Genomic DNA, 10,230 nt, shown 5'->3' on the forward strand with positions numbered 1-10,230 from the left:
TTAGTTAGTTAGTTAGTTAGTTTAGTTAGTTAGTTAGTTAGTTAGTTAGTTAGTTAGTTAGTTAGTTAGTTAGTTAGTTGTTTGTTTAGTAATTAATGATGATAATAATAATAATAATAATAATAGGCCAAATAAAAAAAAATTCGTTTCGCGTCCACCTCCCTCCTCACTTTCTTGGATCAGTCCATATTTTTTTTATTTTTCAATTTTCATATTAAATTGTAAGTTTTTAATACTTTAGTATAATGCTAATGCTGATAAACAAGTTTATTAGTCAGCATGATTCCCTTGCAAGTGTTTTTATGGAACTCTAAGGGTCTAACCCCCCCCTCATAATCTTAAATAAAAGGGCCTCATCGTTTCCCTGGCAGATGCTGAAAGCTGATAGCAATGTCAATTTTACGTGAAAACTGCTGTATTTTGTCAATTTAGGAAAAAAAAAAAAAAAAAACTCCCTCCCACCTCACTTTCCAAAAAGGTGTGGACGTGAAACGAATTTTTAATTTTATGTGGCCATAATAATAATAATAATAATAATAATAATAGCCTGATGATATAAATAATAACACTAATAATAATAACAATAACAACAATAATAATCATAATAATAAATTCGTTTCACGTCCCCATCTCTTTGAAAAAAATCAGGGGGGAATGATTTTTTGTTTTTGTTCTTTTTTGTTAAAAATAGCATTTTTCACGTAAAATTGACATTTTAGCAGCTGACGAGGCCCTTTTTTAATTTATGACTATGAGCCCATGAGCTAGGTGTAAGACCCCTTTCGAGTTCCACAAAAACACTAATAAACTTGTTTTACAACATACCATTTTACTAAAGTATTAAAAACTTAAAATATAATATGGAAATTAAATATTGAAAAGTTTTCAGTTCATATAATTTTGATAAACCTTTTTGCAAAGCTTTGCAACCGCGGAACATATGTGCAGTCGGAGAGATGAACTTCGACAACTTAATTTACAAAGCATGACTATTGGATAGGCTGTATACAGCAATAATATGTTATTTGCATAAAGAGTAGATTTTTTAGTCATTCCCTTTTAAATATTAGCCGGGAATATTAGTTTTCTCTGATCATATGTCCCTTTTTAATTTCGAATTTTTTTAAATAATTTTAATGTACTCTCAGACATGTAGTAAAAGTGCCATAACTTTGTAATCATTCACGCAAGACATATAAAAGTATACATTTTTATATAAGGCAGACATCAATGAATCTTAGTATAATTATATAAATGTAGATTTGGTGTAAAAACAACAATTATGAAGAAAATTGGTACATCATAGCAACAAAAAAAAACACTCTTTTTTTTTTTTCCCTTTTCAGATCTTGGGGCTTGCCAATCTCTGTGGTTTAACAGAAATATTAGATCAAAATCTAAACAGTATATTTACTATGAAGACTGGTGTGATAAAGGTATCGTGTATGTTGATGATTTACTTAATCCTCCCCATCCAGGTAGTATACTAGTAAATTGTTTGAAGAATTCTTGATTTTGATATTTCTAATCGTGATAGGAAGAAATTTAATTTTTTAATGAAAAATGTTCCCTCTATTTGGATTGATAATCCAAACTTTGATATTTCTAGTTCTGAGATATTTAATAATCTGGTTGATAACCTTATCCAAGCTCTAAAAACTCCTCGATATGCTTATTCTATCATGATTAAGAAATGTGTTCCTGAAAAGCGGGTGTGTTTTTGGAGTGAGTTTGTTAATGACCCTGAGGACTTGGAATGGGAACAAATTCATCTTCGTAATTTTAAATGTTCAATTGATTCTCGATTTCGTTCATTTTATTTTAAAATCTTTCACAAAGCTATTGCTTTCAATGATTTCTTGTTCAAAATTAAAAGGAGGGATTCTCCGGAATGTACTTTTGTAATAAGATGCCTGAAACAATAACCCATGTTTTTTTGTGATTGTGAGATCATCAAACCCCTTTGGGATGATATAGTTAAAAGTTAGATGATATAGGTAAACTTCGCGGCAACCTTTGAACATGAGCGTTGAATCGGACAGGTAAATTTCGGCAGGTGATTTAAAATGACTATCTCATACAGCTGTATGTGAGAGTAGCCTATTAATATTATGATCGTATTCAAATTGTATTCAATTTGTGTATATATTTATAATGTAGGGGCTTATTTATTTATTTATTTATTTATTTATTTATTTATTTATTTATTTATTTATTTATTTAACAAGTATTATTTTTCAGGTGACTATATCTTTGGAATTAAAAGTTCTCAAACCCGTTACATACAGGTGAGCGTAGAAACTATTACTGATGACGGTTGCCTTTTTCAGATGTCTATACTTTTTATTTGTTTGTATTTATTTATGGGTTTGAACACTCTTAATTCCAAAGATAGTCACCTGTGAGGTAAACTTGTTTTATTTATTTAGTTAGTTAGTTAGTTAGTTAGTTAGTTAGTTAGTTAGTTGGTTAGTTAGTTAGTTAGTTAGTTAGTTAGTTAGTTAGTTAGTTAGTTAGTTAGTTAGTTAGTTAGTTAGTTAGTTAGTTTAGTTAGTTAGTTGTTTGTTTAGTAATTAATGATAATAATAATAATAATAATAATAATAATAATAGCCTGATGATATAAATAATAACACTAATAATAATAACAATAACAACAATAATAATCATAATAATAAATTCGTTTCACGTCCCCATCTCTTTGAAAAAAATCAGGGTGGAATGATTTTTTGTTTTTGTTCTTTTTTGTTAAAAATAGCATTTTTCACGTAAAATTGACATTTTAGCAGCTGACGAGGCCCTTTTTTAATTTATGACTATGACTGAGCCCATGAGCTAGGTGTAAGACCCCTTTCGAGTTCCACAAAAACACTAATAAACTTGTTTTACAACATACCATTTTACTAAAGTATTAAAAACTTAAAATATAATATGGAAATTAAATATTGAAAAGTTTTCAGTTCATATAATTTTGATAAACCTTTTTGCAAAGCTTTGCAACCGCGGAACATATGTGCAGTCGGACAGATAAGCTTCGATAACCTTTGAACTTCGACAACTTAATTTACAAAGCATGACTATTGGATAGGCTGTATACAGCAATAATATGTTATTTGCATAAAGAGTAGATTTTTTTAGTCATTCCCTTTTAAATATTAGCCGGGAATATTAGTTTTCTCTGATCATATGTCCCTTTTAATTTCGATTTTTTAAATAATTTTAATGTACTCTCAGACATGTAGTAAAAGTGCCATAACTTTGTAATCATTCACGCAAGACATATAAAAGTATACATTTTTATATAAGGCAGACATCAATGAATCTTAGTATAATTATATAAATGTAGATTTGGTGTAAAAACAACAATTATGAAGAAAATTGGTACATCATAGCAACAACAAAAAACACTCTTTTTTGGCATTCCCTTTTCAGATCTTGGGGCTTGCCAATCTCTGTGGTTTAACAGAAATATTAGATCAAAATCTAAACAGTATATTTACTATGAAGACTGGTGTGATAAAGGTATTGTGTATGTTGATGATTTACTTAATCCTCCCCATCCAGGTAGTAAATTGTTTGAAGAATTCTTGATTTTGATATTTCTAATCGTGATAGGAAGAAATTTAATTTTTTAATGAAAAATGTTCCCTCTATTTGGATTGATAATCCAAACTTTGATATTTCTAGTTCTGAGATATTTAATAATCTGGTTGATAACCTTATCCAAGCTCTAAAAACTCCTCGATATGCTTATTCTATCATGATTAAGAAATGTGTTCCTGAAAAGCGGGTGTGTTTTTGGAATGAGTTTGTTAATGACCCTGAGGACTTGGAATGGGAACAAATTCATCTTCGTAATTTTAAATGTTCAATTGATTCTCGATTTCGTTCATTTTATTTTAAAATCTTTCACAAAGCTATTGCTATCAATGATTTCTTGTTCAAAATTAAAAGGAGGGATTCTCCGGAATGTACCTTTTGTAACAAGATGCCTGAAACAATAACCCATGTTTTTTTGTGATTGTGAGATCATCAAACCCCTTTTGGATGATATAGTTAAAACTATTAGAAATAAAGATGATATTGATTTTGATATCTCAACATTTGATAAAATTTTTGGGGTGCCCGATGACATGTTTTTGACATACTTGTTCTTGAGTGTGAAATATTATATTTATGTGTGTAAATTTCAAAACAAACCTCCCAACAGTAATGGTCTCAAGGCTTTTATTAAAATAAATAGAGAAACAGAGTATTTCATTGCTAAGATTAAGAAGAAAAGAAGAAGATTTTACATCTAATGATATAAGTTTCAGTTTTATCTTGTATTGTTTAACTGCATAATTTATTTTGGGACTGATATGGTTATTTTGTGTGTCTGCATAACTTTGTATTTCTAATATTTCTAATTCTTGCTGCCTTTTTGTGATTTGTTGTTGATTTTGTAACGTCCATCCCCGGTCTTTCACATGGTATTTTACGCCATTGGGTATTACAATCATGCAAAAATAGAAATTCGAGAAAAATTGAGGGCATCGCTGTGGAATCACATAGCTTTAAGTTTTGGGCCGCTTCTTTCCTATTTCCTTTCTTTTCCTTTCTCTTTTCCGTTTTCTTTGGCTTCCAATTTTCCTTTCCGTTTTTTTGTCAGGCTGCCCCCCCCCCCCGGCAACGCCACTGCTAGTTCAAATCCACATTAATTTGTAAGCGCTCTTCAGTCAAGTCATAATTCATTTACAACCGTATGACAAAACAGGCGAAAATAGTAAGTTTTTGCACAAGATTTGCAATAAAAGATAATTGTCCATTGTTCATTAAGATGACGCAATATAAGTGTGCTTTTTCATTTAATGACATACATTTGAAAAATATTGTAAGGAACACTTGAGGTTTTCACTTTTAAAACCTATATTTTGGCCAAAAAATGTTTCGCTTATTTGTTTTTATCAACAGATTTACTACATTCGCCTTTGCTATAACATTTATTGCGTTATCTGTTGACCTAATGACGAAAAGTGTTTAGGGGGAAGTGTTAGCTTTCGTTTGATATATATAAAAAAAATCTGATTGGATGAAGGGAACACTTGAGGTTTCGACAAAAACCAATCACAGAGGCCTATTTTCCAGCTATAGAAGCTCCACGGCTGTTACGATGCTGTGCACTCAACCGTGTAATGAGGTTAATTTGGTCAAAAGCCCACATATAGGCGTCATCACGGGGGGATGATGGATCACCCCCCCGGCAAAATATTGGGGGGGATTTACCCCTCCCCCGATCCACGCCTATGTTATTTCGATTTAATTTTGATTGTATATAAATACCTAGTCGCAGGCCTCTTAATAATTTTATGACCCCAGTATTTTTGGTGTATACTTTTTTGATGAAAAACTGTGACCCCAATAAGTTCAATGGTCCCCCTTCAGAAGAAGTAGAACTTAAAAATAAGGTTCTGGAGCTGCCCTATGTATGTACCCAGCAAACACAAAACGTTTTCGACATCATTCGCAAAAGGTTATAAAAGGTTGTCAGAAAACGTTTAAATGTCGGGTTATATAAAGGGTATATTAAGAGTATAAAACGTTTTCATAACCTTAAAAAACATTTTTGATAATCTACTGCTCAGCAAACAAAAATGTTTTACAGAAAACGTTTAAATGTCGGGTTATATAAAGGGTATAAAAACGTTTTTATAACATTCCAAAAACATTCTTGAAAACTTAATACAAAACATTCTGAACAGAATGTTTTTTTGAGTTGAAAAAATATTTTGCGAAAAATGTTTGCCCAAAATATTTTCAATAACGTTTTAAAAACGTTTTCATGACCTTTATATAACCCGACATTTAAATGTTATTAAAAGGTTTTGAAAAAAACATTTTAAGAACATTTCTGTGTTTGCCGAGTTCAAATATTTGGTAAAAATGTTTCCAAAAATAGTTTACAATAACATTTTTTGAAAACGTTTAAAAATATTGTTGTAGTGTGTTTTCATACAAAACGTTTTAAAACGTTATCATGACCTTTATATAACCCGACATTTTAATGTTATTAAAACGTTTTCACCTAAACCAAAAGCCAAAATATAACTTATTAAAAACGTTTTTAAAACGTTTTTGTGTTTGCTGGGTAGCTGTCAGGGGCGTAGCCAGCTTGTTTGGTCGGGGGGGGGGGGGGCAAAATAAAATTTCGGGGGCACAAACGAAAAAAATTGCAGTTGCATCATACAATACATAGAGACGAAAGGCTTTATTGGGATGATATGAGCGGGTAGTGAGCAAAAATTTGGTATTTTACACTATTTTTGCCCATTATCAGGATAGAACGGGCTTTATTTTTACAATGTGCGCGCGTAGCGCGCAAAAATTTTGTATTTTCGGGCTGAATTTTGGTAGAAAAGGGCTCCTTGCCCTTTTTCTTTTCCTTTGCCCTCCTGATTTTCTCTTTTATTTTTTGTCAGAGGGGCATTTTTTCTTTCATTTTTTTTTCATGTGGGCACTCTGCACCCCGCCCCGCTGGCTACGCTACTGGTAGCTGTATAGAAAAGGATTCTGAAAAGGCTAGAAAGGACCATTTTAGACCTGAAAGGGGTTCTGGAAAGGCCAGATGCAGAAAGAACCAATTTGGCTTAATTCTCGCTATTCGCAATAAGGGCGCCGCCAGCGGATTTTGCGATGTAATCGTGATGTATCATGGGAAAAGGTCGACATCCAAGTCCGCGCAATACGAATATTACCATGCTATTACATAGGAACACGTGACAATATTTTTTAGTTTGTCAAAATAAAGGTGTTACACGCGAATCGATACTCAATAATACTTAATAATGTGATTTGAAATGTGCACAATTAATTTTTCTCTATCGATTTGCGTGTAATACCGTTATATTGACAAACTAAAAAATATTGTCACGTGTTCCTATGTAATAGCATGGTAATATTCGTATTGCGCGGACATGGATGTCGACCTTTTCCCATGATACATCACGATTTTCCCATGATACATCACGATTACATCGCAAACCGCTGGCGGCGCCCTTATTGCGAATAGCGAGAATTCTTTCACTGGTTGTTTCTCTTACATACAGGGCAGAAAGAACCCTATAAGTTTGTAGGTGCATGCGTGGAAGCAGGCCTGTACGCAGGGGGGGGGGGTGCGGAAAAGTCTGGAAAAGTGTACAAAAAGTCCCAAAATTTCAGGCAAAAAATGGGGTTTTTTACGCTTTTTTGGACAAAAAAGGTCCAAATTTGGTCCACTTTTCACAAAATCGCCCCCCCCCTTGGAAAAAGGTCCACTTTTTCAAAATCAGCCCCCCCCAAATGAAATCCTGCGTACGGGCCTGCGTGGAAGGGCATTATGTGTATGCCTATCCCCTCCCCCCCGCCCCTCTTTCGAGCTGTCAATAATTGCCAAACAATTCTTTCCCCTTTTTCAATTTTACCATCACTCAGGGCTCATAATTATTGTACAGCTATAGCTAAAAACCATTTTTTAAACTTAAAATCATTTTGAATTTGCTGAATTAGATAAAACGTATTAAAAGGTCATATACACAATTTCAAAATAAAATCATCATCATCGCCATTTTCATCTTCATCACCATCGTTATTAATATTATTATACTCTTATTGTTATGTTATTATATTGATATTAAGCTGGAATATTACGTTGTCCTATTTTTATATTTGATTCTTTTATACCTCTGGGTAAAACTGATTTAATTTCTAATGCATGGCACGGGATGTAGCCTACATGATATTACTATTTGATATTAATATTAACTAGGATTTTGTACAAATTTGCTGTCATCAAATTTCACTTATGTGCACCCATGCGTCAAGATTAATTTGCCGACAAATATGCTAGGCATTTTCTAATTTCTTAGTTCTGCCGTAAATTGCGGATGTCAGTACGTCGCACAGATAATATTCGAATTTCACTTTTAATTCAAGTTACCAGGTTACAATGAATAATTTGTTGTACAGGGCTCGTGTAATTGTACTGCGTTGAACTATTTTCCAATTGTATGATTATAATGATTTCTATGTTCTATATTTTCATTTATGATACAATTAAAGGAGTATTTCGTGATCCTAGCAGGCTAGCATCCTCTTTTTATGACATTTTTCAGTAGATATCCACGCTTATTCCCAAAATTTCAGTTGATTCCGATTTTGCGTTTGCGAGTTATGCATGATTATGTGTATTACACTGCTCCATTATTCTTTGCTAAACGAATTAATCTGCAAGAAATAATTTGAACATAAACATTATGTATAGCCAGAGGTTTCCAGTGATCAACTTGTTTTGAGAAAAGTGGTGGGATGATGCTTTGGACCACGAAATGCCTTTTTAATTTAAGATCATTGGAAAAAGTTAGGTCTCTTCACAAATTATCATGCTTTTAGCCAAGTCAAATCAAGAAAAATACGGGGTTAACCCACCATAATTGCAATAGAAGCTAACAGCATTTCAGAAAAGCATATTGGTAAACATATCAAAATTTCCTGAATGATCCTAAGTGGAACAGTGCCGCCTAACTGCATAAATCCAAAATGGCCGGCCACATAGGGGGGTCAAATTGGTCAACTCTTATAAGCCATACCAATGCTCTCATCATAAGGACTCAGAAAAAGTAGAGTTTAAGAGCCAGTCTCCCTTACATAAATGAAGGGGGTTGTGATTAAAATTTCTCTAAAAAAACCCATTTTGGTACATAATTTGTACAATATGAGCGTGCACAGCACCCTCGTTCAGCTTTAAAAATTCTTGATTGAAATTTCAGCCTCTCTGAGCCTAAAATAATGGTTAACTTGGGAGGTGCATATATTAAACATCGTGCCCCATGCATCATTATCCCAGCCAGCATTTTGGGCATAGCTATAGAATACCCATCTCACCTCCCAACACACACTCATTGGGTTAGGGTTAGGGTTAGGGCTCATTGGGTTAGGGTTAGGGTTAGTGTTATGGTTAGGGGTAGGGTAAGAGTTAGGCACCCTGAGCGGGGTATTCTATAGTTATTCCGCATTTTCCATAATTTTTTTTGAAGTACCAAATGGTTACATTAGGACAAAAACCAAGAAAAAAAGCCCGAAAAATGGTTGGGATCTTGATGGCGCACAAAATCAGCAAATTCATTGATGAAAAGCACCCTCGTGCAAACTTCAAAGCATGACATAACAGGCTGCGCCATCAAGATTTGAAGTTTGAAATTAAAGACCTCAATGCAAGGTAAGTTTCATTTTTCAGCAAAAAGTTTTTGGGATTTCGTTGGCGCACATACCGGTAATTAAAGTTCAAAGGTCAAAATGTCCTATTTTTGCACAACTTTACATGCCTGTATATAATTGCGCGCCAACATCACCCGACTCTCCGAATATCATTTCATCAAAGAAGAGGTAATTCTCTGCAATAACTGAAAAAATTAGCTTGGGATTTCTTCATATTTTTATGATTTTTGAAAATTGACTTAGCCTCATTGTGGAGGTCAATTTGCCCTCTTTCCCCTCACACCGACATCGCCTGGCTAATAATTATTTGGTGCAGCAGATATACTAAAATAAATACCCGGGATCGATACACGTGAATTGCTATAGGCCTACACGATTTTGATATCAGACGATGAATATCTCCCGTAAATGATTTCGTCTCAAGAAACCAGATCTGGTCTCATACACTTGAAATACGTGTTGAACAGATATGATAGTCGTTAGCTTGCGTCTTGAGAAAAGGCCCGCGTCTTGAACTCAAAATCTGACCAAAATTCTAATTTTATATTGCGTTGGTCCTGTATGGACTACAGCGCGCAGGCTATAGCTGCACTCACCACTCCAGTGGACGCAGTATGATCGACCATTGACCGCAATGTCGTATACAAGCTTATTCACACAGCGAGAAATCAATTACCCCGGCTATTGTCAGTAGGCCTAGCCATAGTCAGGTCACTTGGCTAATTATGCGTCTCATAGATCGGAATAAAATGGCCATGCGTGGCTGTGGATTCAACCTACCATGGCGATTTCTACCATGAAGATATCGGGGCGATGACACTGTGCCCCTCAAATAATGATGCATAGCAAAATGTGGGCTTTTTACTGCATCACAAAAAGAAGCGCCAACAAGATCCCAATTTTATTTTTCATCGTCTAGCTTCTTTGGTGACTATAGTAGACAAAAATTTCAGAAAAGCATCTTACTATAAATAGGGGAATGTTGTATGTGTGTCCACG

This window comes from Amphiura filiformis, chromosome 17 (genome assembly GCF_039555335.1).
Source record: "Amphiura filiformis chromosome 17, Afil_fr2py, whole genome shotgun sequence".
Lineage (NCBI taxonomy): Eukaryota > Metazoa > Echinodermata > Ophiuroidea > Amphilepidida > Amphiuridae > Amphiura > Amphiura filiformis.